The following is a 9,601-nucleotide window of genomic DNA, read 5'->3' on the forward strand; positions in this document are numbered from 1 at the left end:
GGTACTTATGCACCTGGCCGCTGGCGGAAAGTGCCCTGCTGGATTCAACTGCCTACAATATGGCAGCACTTGTAGAATTTTTTCTAGGGCCACTTTAAGTTCTGAATCTGCCCATGATCTCAGCGACCTTGTGCTGTGACTGCACGTGGTCGTCCACATTGTGGCTGAGGTTCCTAAATGCTTTCACTTTGCAATAATACCACCAGGTGCGGACTGGGAACTTAACCCGTAGGATCCCAGCACTGTACAGCTACGAGCTGCACCCGCCAGTTCAGCTGCAGGGGTCCGGCAGTCACTGATAACCGGACCCCTGCTGTATGTGCTGGCATTAACCCTTATTGCTGACCGCGGCATGGGCGGTATCCTCACGGGTGTCCATCGGGTACCCGCGCTGCTGTGACGGGGACCCGAGGGCTGGGAAGGCAGCCCGATATTTTCCTTAGGCATCATGGCTGCCTTCTGGGAGAGCCTGTGAGATCCAGCCCCCTGGATCTCACAGGAAGCAGGCTGTAAGTGTATTACATTCAGTAATATGCTTACAGCCAATGCATTACAATACAGATGTATTGTAATGCATTGTACAGGGGATCAGACCCCTAAAGGTTAAAGTGCCAGAGTGGGACAAAAAAAAAGTAAAAAAAAAAGGTTTTATTAATAAAAAATTAAAAGTTTCAAAAAAAGCGTCCTTTTCCCAAAATAAAGTTAAACATTTTTGTAAAAAATAGGGAAAAAAGGAAAAGAACATATTAGGTATGGCCACGTCCATATCGACCGGCTCTATAAAAATATTACATGATCCACCCCATCAAGTGAACGCCGCAAAAAAATAAAAAAATAAAATCAGTGCCAAAACAGCCATTTTCTGGTCACCTTATCTAACAAAAAGTGTAATACCTAGCAATCAAAAAGGTGTATTTGGCCCAAAATGGTACCAATCAAACTGTCATCGCATCCTGCAAAAAATTAGCGCCTACCTAAGACAATCGCCCAAAAACTAAAAAAAATATGGCTCTCAGAAAATGGTAACACAAAAACAAGATTTTATTCTGTTCAAAAATGCTTTTACTGTGTAAAACTTAACAAAAATAAAAATAGACAAATTGGGAATCGCTGTGTCAGTAAAAAATCAGTATGAAAATATCACATGATATGCCCCCTTAGAGGAATGCTTTAAAAATATATTTTTTTTTAACTATGCCAAAACAGCCATTTTTTGTGTCACCTTGCCTCACTAAAAGTATAACACCAAGCAATAAAAAAGTCTTATGTACCCCAAAATGGTACCAATCAAACCATCATCTCATCCCGCAAAAAATTAGACTCTAGCTAAGACAATGGTCCAGAAAATAAAAAAATAGGGCTCTCAGAAAATGGCAACACAAAAACAAGATTTTAACATAGTAACATAGTTTACAGGTATAAGGCTGAAAAAAGACTTCTGTCCATACAGTTCGGCCTGGTATCCTGCAAGTTGATCCAGAGGAAGGCAAAAAGAAAACCTGTAAGGTAGAAGTCAATTTTCCCCACTTCAGGGGAAAAAATTCCTTCCCGATTCTAATCAGGCTAAGGGCTCATGCACACGACCGTATGCCCTCCGAGACATACGGTCCATATGTCCCTAAGCAGCATACATCGTGCGCACAGCATCATAGGTTACTATGATACTGTGTGCATCGGGCCGCCTGCAGGACTACTGTCCTGCACTCATATGATCGTGTAAGTTCAGGACAATAGTCCCACAGGAGCCCGATGCGCACAGTATCATATTAACCTATGATGCTGTGTGCTCCCATTCGCACGATGTATGCCGCTCCGGGACATATGGCCCGCTCACGGACCATATGCCTCGGAGGGCATACGGTTGTGTGCATGAGCCCTAACTCCCTGGATCAACTACCCATCTCTAGTAACTATAACCTGGAATATTATTACCCTGCAGAAATACATCCAGGCCCCTCTTGAACTCACTATCACCACCTCCTCAGGCAGAGAGTTCCATCGTCTCACTGCTCTTACTGTAAAGAATCCTCTTCTATGTTCTTTCCTCCAGGCGCAGAGGATGTCCCCTTGTCACAGTCCTGGGGATAAATAGATGATGGGAGAGATCTCTGTACTGACCCCTGATATATTTATACATAGTTATTAGATCTCCCATCAGTTGTCTTTTTTCTAAAGTGAATAACGCTAATTTTGATAATCTTTCTGGGTACTGTAGTCCACCCATTCCAGTTATTACTTTAGTTGCCCTCCTCTGAACCCTCTCCAGCTCTGCTATGTCTGTTTGTTCAAAGGAGCCCAGAACTGTACACAGTGCTCCATGTGTGGTCTGACTAGTGATTTGTAAAGTGGAAGGACTATGTTCTCATCACGGGCATCTATGCCCGTTTTGATGCAAGCCATTATCTTATTGGCCTTGGCAGCAGCTGCCTGACACTGGTTTCTACAGCTTAGTTTCTGTTCACTAAAATTCTGTCCTTTTCCATGTCAGTGTTACCGAGTGTTTTACCATTTAGTATGTACGGGTGACTTGCATTATTCCTTCCCATGTGCATAACCTTGCATTTGTCAGTGTTAAACCTCATCTGCCACTTCTATGCCCAAGCCTCCAATCTATCCAGATCCCTCTGTAGTAGTATACTGTCCTCTTCCATGTCAATTACTTTACACAGTTTTGTGTCATCTGCAAAAATTGATATTTTACTGTGCAAGCCTTCTACAAGATCATTAATAATCTAAGTGTGTACCATTAATAACCACCCTCAATAACCACCATTAATAACCACCCTTGTTTTCTATCACTGAGCCAGTTACTTACCCACATACAGACATTTTCTCCCAGTCTGAGCATTCTCATTTTATATACTAACCTTTTATGTGGTACAGTGTCAAATGCTTTGGAGAAGTCCAGATATACGACATCCATTGATTTGCCGCGGTCAAGTCTAGAACTTACCTCCTCATAGAAACTGATTATATTAGTGACATGACCAATCCCTCATGCTGATATGGCATTATTTTCTTATTTTCATTGAGGTACTCCAATATAGCTTCTCTTAGAAAACCTTCAAACTGTTTACCCACAACAGATGTTAAACTTACCGGCCTATAGTTTCCAGGCTCTGTTTTTGGACCCTTTTTGAATATTGGCACCACATTCGCTATGCGCCAATCCTGTGGGACATTCCCTGTCAGTATAGAGTCCTTAAAGGGAACCTGTCACAAGGATTTGGGGTATAGAGCTGAAGACATGGGGTGCTAGATGGCCACTAGCACATCCGCAATACCCAGTCCCCATAGCTCTGTGTGCTTTTACTGTGTAAAAAAACCGATTTGATACATATGCAAATTAACCTGAGATGAGTCCTGTACGTGACTCATCTCATGTACAGGACTCATCTCAGGGTAATTTGCATATGTATCAAATTGTTTTTTTCAACAATAAAAGCACACAGAGCTATGGGGACTGGGTATTGCGGATGTGCTAGTGGCCATCTAGCAACCTATGTCCTCAGCTCTATACACAAAATCCTGATGACAGGTTCCCTTTAACCACTTAAGGACCACAGGTTTATACCCCCCTAGTGACCAGGCCCTTTTTTACAAATCGGCACTCCACAACTTTAGCGGTTTATTGCTCGGTCATGCAACTTACCACCCAAATTAATTTTACCTCCTTTTCTTCTCACTAATAGAGCTTTCATTTGGTGGTATTTCATTGCTGCTGACATTTTTACTTTTTTTGTTATTAATCGAAATTTAACGATTTTTTTGCAAAAAAATGACATTTTTCACTTTCAGTTGTAAAATTTTGCAAAAAAAACGACATCCATATATAAATTTTTCGCTAAATTTATTGTTCTACATGTCTTTGATAAAAAAAAAATGTTTGGGTAAAAAAAAAAAATGGTTTGGGTAAAAGTTATAGCGTTTACAAACTATGGTACAAACATGTGAATTTCCGCTTTTTGAAGCAGCTCTGACTTTCTGAGCACCTGTCATGTTTCCTGAGGTTCTACAATGCCCAGACAGTAGAAACCCCCCACAAATGACCCCATTTCGGAAAGTAGACACCCTAAGGTATTCGCTGATGGGCATAGTGAGTTCATAGAACTTTTTATTTTTTGTCACAAGTTAGCGGAAAATGATGATTTATTTTTATTTTTATTTTTTTTCTTACAAAGTCTCATATTCCACTAACTTGTGACAAAAAATAAAAACTTCCATGAACTCACTATGCCCATCACGAAATACCTTGGGGTGTCTTCTTTCCAAAATGGGGTCACTTGTGGGGAAGTTATACTGCCCTGGCATTCTAGGAGCCCTAATGTGTGGTAAGTAGTTTGAAATCAAAATGTGTAAAAAATTACCTGTGAAATCCGAAAGGTGCTCTTTGGAATGTGTGCCCCTTTGCCCACCTAGGCGGCAAAAAAGTGACACACATCTGGTATCGCCGTACTCAGGAGAAGTTTGGGAATGTGTTTTGGGGTGTCATTTTACATATACCCATGGTGGCATTTGACCAAGATATTTATCTCACCCAGCATGGGTATATGTAAAATGACACCCCAAAACACATTGCCCAACTTCTCCTGAGTACGGCGATACTAGATGTGTGACACTTTTTTTGCAGCCTAGGTGGGCAAAGGGGCCCACATTCCAAAGAGCACCTTTAGGATTTCACCGGCCATTTTTTACAGATTTTGATTTCAAACTACTTCGCACACATTAGGGCCCCTAAATTGCCAGGGCAGTATAACTACCCCACAAGTGACCCCATTTTGGAAAGAAGACACCCCAAGGTATTCAGTGAGGGGCATCCGCAAAACGCATACGGACGACTGAATGGAGCCTTACAGGGGGGTGATCAGTGACAGGGGGGTGATCACCTCATATACACTCCCTGATCACCCCGTCATTGATCACTATTCAGACGTCCGTATGCGTTTTGCGGATCCGATCCATGGATGCGTGAATCCGTAAAACACATGCAGACGTCTGAATGGAGCCTTACAGGGGGGTGATCATCCCATATAGACTCCCTGATCACCCCCCTGTAAGGCTCCATTCAGACGTCTGCATGTGTTTTACAGATCCACGCATCCATGGATCGGATCCGCAAAACGCATACGGACGTCTGAATGGAGCCTTACAGGGGGGTGATCAGTGACAGGGGGGTGATCACCTCATATACATTCCCTGATCACCCCCTGTCACTGATCACCCCTCTGTCATTGATCACCCCTCTGAAAGGCTCCATTCAGACGTCCATATGTTTTTTACGGATCCACGGATACATAGATCGGAACCGCAAAACACATACGGACGTCTGAATGGAGCCTTACATGGTGGTAATCAATGACAGGGGGGTGATCAGGGAGTGTATATGGGGTGATCACCCCCCTGTCATTGATCACCCCCCTGTAAGGCTCCATTCAGACGTCCGTATGCGTTTTGCGGATCCGATCCATGGATGCGTGGATCCGTAAAACACATGCAGACGTCTGAATGGAGCCTTACAGGGGGGTGATCAATGACAGGGGGGTGATCAATGACAGGGGGTGATCAGGGAGTGTATATGAGGTGATCACCCCCCTGTCACTGATCACCCCCCTGTAAGGCTCCATTCAGACGTCCGTATGCGTTTTGCGGATCCGATCCATGGATGCGTGGATCCGTAAAACACATGCAGACGTCTGAATGGAGCCTTACAGGGGGGTGATCAATGACAGGGGGGTGATCAATGACAGGGGGTGATCAGGGAGTGTATATGAGGTGATCACCCCCCTGTCACTGATCACCCCCCTGTAAGGCTCCATTCAGTCGTCCGTATGCGTTTTGCGGATCCGATCCATGGATGCGTGGATCCGTAAAACACATGCAGACGTCTGAATGGAGCCTTACAGGGGGGTGATCAATGACAGGGGGGTGATCAATGACAGGGGGTGATCAGGGAGTGTATATGAGGTGATCACCCCCCTGTCACTGATCACCCCCCTGTAAGGCTCCATTCAGACGTCCGTATGCGTTTTGCGGATCCGATCCATGGATGCGTGGATCCGTAAAACACATGCAGACGTCTGAATGGAGCCTTACAGGGGGGTGATCAATGACAGGGGGGTGATCAATGACAGGGGGGTGATCAATGACAGGGGGGTGATCAATGACAGGGGGGTGATCAATGACAGGGGGTGATCAGGGAGTGTATATGAGGTGATCACCCCCCTGTCACTGATCACCCCCCTGTAAGGCTCCATTCAGACGTCCGTATGCGTTTTGCGGATCCGATCCATGGATGCGTGAATCCGTAAAACACATGCAGACGTCTGAATGGAGCCTTACAGGGGGGTGATCATCCCATATAGACTCCCTGATCACCCCCCTGTAAGGCTCCATTCAGACGTCCGTATGCGTTTTACGGATCCGATCCATGGATGCGTGGATCCGTAAAACACATACGGGCGTCTGAATGGAGCCTTACAGGGGGGTGATCAATGACAGGGGGGTGATCAGGAAGTCTATATGGGGTGATCACCCCCCTGTCACTGATCACCCCCCTGTAAGGCTCCATTCAGACGTCCGTGTGTGTTTTGCGGATCCGATCCATGTATCCGTGGATCCGTAAAAATCATACGGACGTCTGAATGGAGCCTTACAGGGGGGTGATCAATGACGGAGGTGATCAGGGAGTCTATATGGGTGATCACTCCTCTGTCATTGATCACCCCCCTGTAAGGCTCCATTCAGACGTCCGCATGTGTTTTGCGGATCCGATCCATGTATCAGTGGATCCGTAAAAATCATACGGACGTCTGAATGGAGCCTTACAGGGGGTGATCAATGACAGGGGGGTGATCAATGACAGGGAAGTGATCAGGAAGTCTATATGCGTGATCACCCCCTTGTCATTGATCACCCCCCTGTAAGGCTCCATTCAGACGTCCGTATGCGTTTTGCGGATCCGATCCATGTATCCGTGGATCCGTAAAAATCATACGGACCTCTGAATGGAGCCTTACAGGGGGGTGATCAATGACAGGGGGGTGATCAATGACAGGGGGGTGATCAGGGAGTCTATATGGGCTGATCAGTGGTTTATAAAGGGTTAATAAGTGACAGAGGGGGGGGTGTAGTGTAGTGTAGTGGTGTTTGGTGCTACTTTACTGAGCTGCCTGTGTCCTCTGGTGGTCGATCCTAACAAAAGGGACCACCAGAGGACCAGGTAGCAGGTATATTAGACGCTGTTATCAAAACAGCGTCTAATATACCTGTTAGGGGTTAAAAAAATCACATCTCCAGCCTGCCAGCGAGCGATCGCCGCTGGCAGGCTGGAGATCCACTCGCTTACCTGCAGTGCCTGTGAGCGCGCGCGCCTGCGTGCGCGCGTTCACAGGAAATCTCGGCTCACGCGAGATGACGCCTATTGGCGTTAGCGTAGCCTGGGAGCGCCGCAGAGATGACGCCTTTCGGCGTTAGCGTAGCGCTAAGTGGTTAAATATTAGAAAAAGGGTCTGGCTATGACATTACTTAATTCTCTTAGGATAAGGGGGTGTGTGCCATCCGGTCATCGCGATTTGTCTATTTTAATCTTTTTAAGACGCCGCTGTACTTCTTCCTGGGTCAGACAGGACACTTTTAATGGGGAATTTACTTTTACATTCTGCATGCCATCTGACAGTTTATTTTCTTCAGTGAATACAGTGGAGAAAAAAATATTTAATAGCTTTGCTTTCTCCTCATCGCTCTCTGCAACTCCCTTCTCATTACTCTTTAAAGGGTCGACACCTTCAGATTAATATTTTTTACCATTTATAAAATTAAAGAACATTTTTGGGTTAGTTTTGCTCTCTTTGGCAATTAATATCTCGGTCTCTAGTTTGGCTTATAGTTTTTCAGTGCTTCCTCGCTGCCCTCCTGTTTTAGTGATTTAAATGCTTTCTTTTTGTCATTTATTGCATTATTTACATTTCTATTTATCCACATTGGTTTCTTTTTGTTCCTTAACCTTTTATTCTCATAAGTTACAGTCAGGTCCATAAATTTTGGGGCATCGACACAATTCTAACATTTTTGGCTCTATACACCACCACAATGGATTTGAACTGAAATGAGCAAGATGTTCTATAACTGCAGACTGTCAGCTTTAATTTGAAGGTATTTACATCCAAATCAGGTGAACGGTGTAGGAATTACGACAGTTTGCATATGTGCCTCCCACTTGTTAAGGGACCAAAAGTAATGGGACAATTAGCTTCTCAGCTGTTCCATGGCCAGGTGTGTGTTATTCCCTCATTACCCAATTACAATGAGCAGATAAAAGGTCCAGAGTTAATTTCAAGTGTGCTATTTGCATTTGGAATCTGTTGCTGTCAACTCTCAAGATGAGATCCAAAAAGTTGTCACTATCAGTGAAACAAGCCATCATTAGGCTGAAAAAACAAAACAAACCCACCAGAGAGATAGCAAAAAATATTAGGCGTGGCCAAAACAACTGTTCGGAACATTCTTAAAAAGAAGGTACGCACCGGTGAGCTCAGCAACACCAAAAGACCAGGAAGACCACGGAAAACAACTGTGGTGGATGACCGAAGAATTCTTTCCCTGGTAAAGAAAACACCCTTCACAGCAGTTGGCCAGATCAAGAACACTCTCAAAGAGGTAGGTGTATGCGTGTCAAAGTCAACAATCAAGAGAAGATTTCACCAGAGTGAATACAGAGGGTTCACCACAAGATGTAAACCATTGGTGAGCCTCAAAAACAGGAAGGCCAGATTAGAGTTTGCCAAACGACATCTAAAAAAGCCTTCACAGTTCTGGAACAACATCCTATGGACAGATGAGACCAAGATCAACTTGTACCAGAGTGATGGGAAGAGAAGAGTAACAAATTATGGGGTGCTTTTTCTCCTGTTACCCCTTGTGAAAATGAATAATTTGGGACTAAAGCAACATTTAATTGGAAGAAATTAAACTTCTTTTTCACAGCAAAGTGTTTCCAAATTCCTTAAAACGCTTAGGGGGTCAAAGTGCTCAGTACCCCTTAATATATTCTTTAAGAGGTGAAGTTTCCAAAATGGGGTCACTTTTTGAGGGTTTCCACTGTAGGGGTATGTCAGGATCTCTTCAAATACAAAATGGGGCCCAAAAACCATTCTAGCAAAATCTGCCTCCAACATCCATATGTCACCACCAGATCTTTGAGAAGTTCTGTTAGACGTTCTTCAGTACCTTCTGCATGATCTTCTTTTGTTTTGCTTTCGTTTTGCCATCTCTCCTCCCTCTCCCAACTGTCATCTATTAGCAGTGATTGCCTCCCTATATATCTCCTCCCCATACTGCCTTACCTTGCGGTTTATACAACTTCCTGGAGTGTGCTGATGCTAGAAGCTGTTACTGCAGCATCCACAAGATAAGTCTGTTTCTTTATTTCTGTTTTCCTGTGGGCTTGATCCTAGGTGACCCTGACTCCCTCCGTATTAAGTGTAGGGAGCCGGTGGTCGTGTCCCCTCACTATTATAGGGTGTTCAGGTGTCATACAGTCAAGGAACGAGGGTATGCAATTTTCTACCATTGAGATTTTTGCTTAGGCTGAGCAGTAAGGGAG

This window comes from Bufo gargarizans, chromosome 1 (assembly GCF_014858855.1).
Source record: "Bufo gargarizans isolate SCDJY-AF-19 chromosome 1, ASM1485885v1, whole genome shotgun sequence".
In the NCBI taxonomy this organism is placed as follows: Eukaryota; Metazoa; Chordata; class Amphibia; order Anura; family Bufonidae; genus Bufo; species Bufo gargarizans.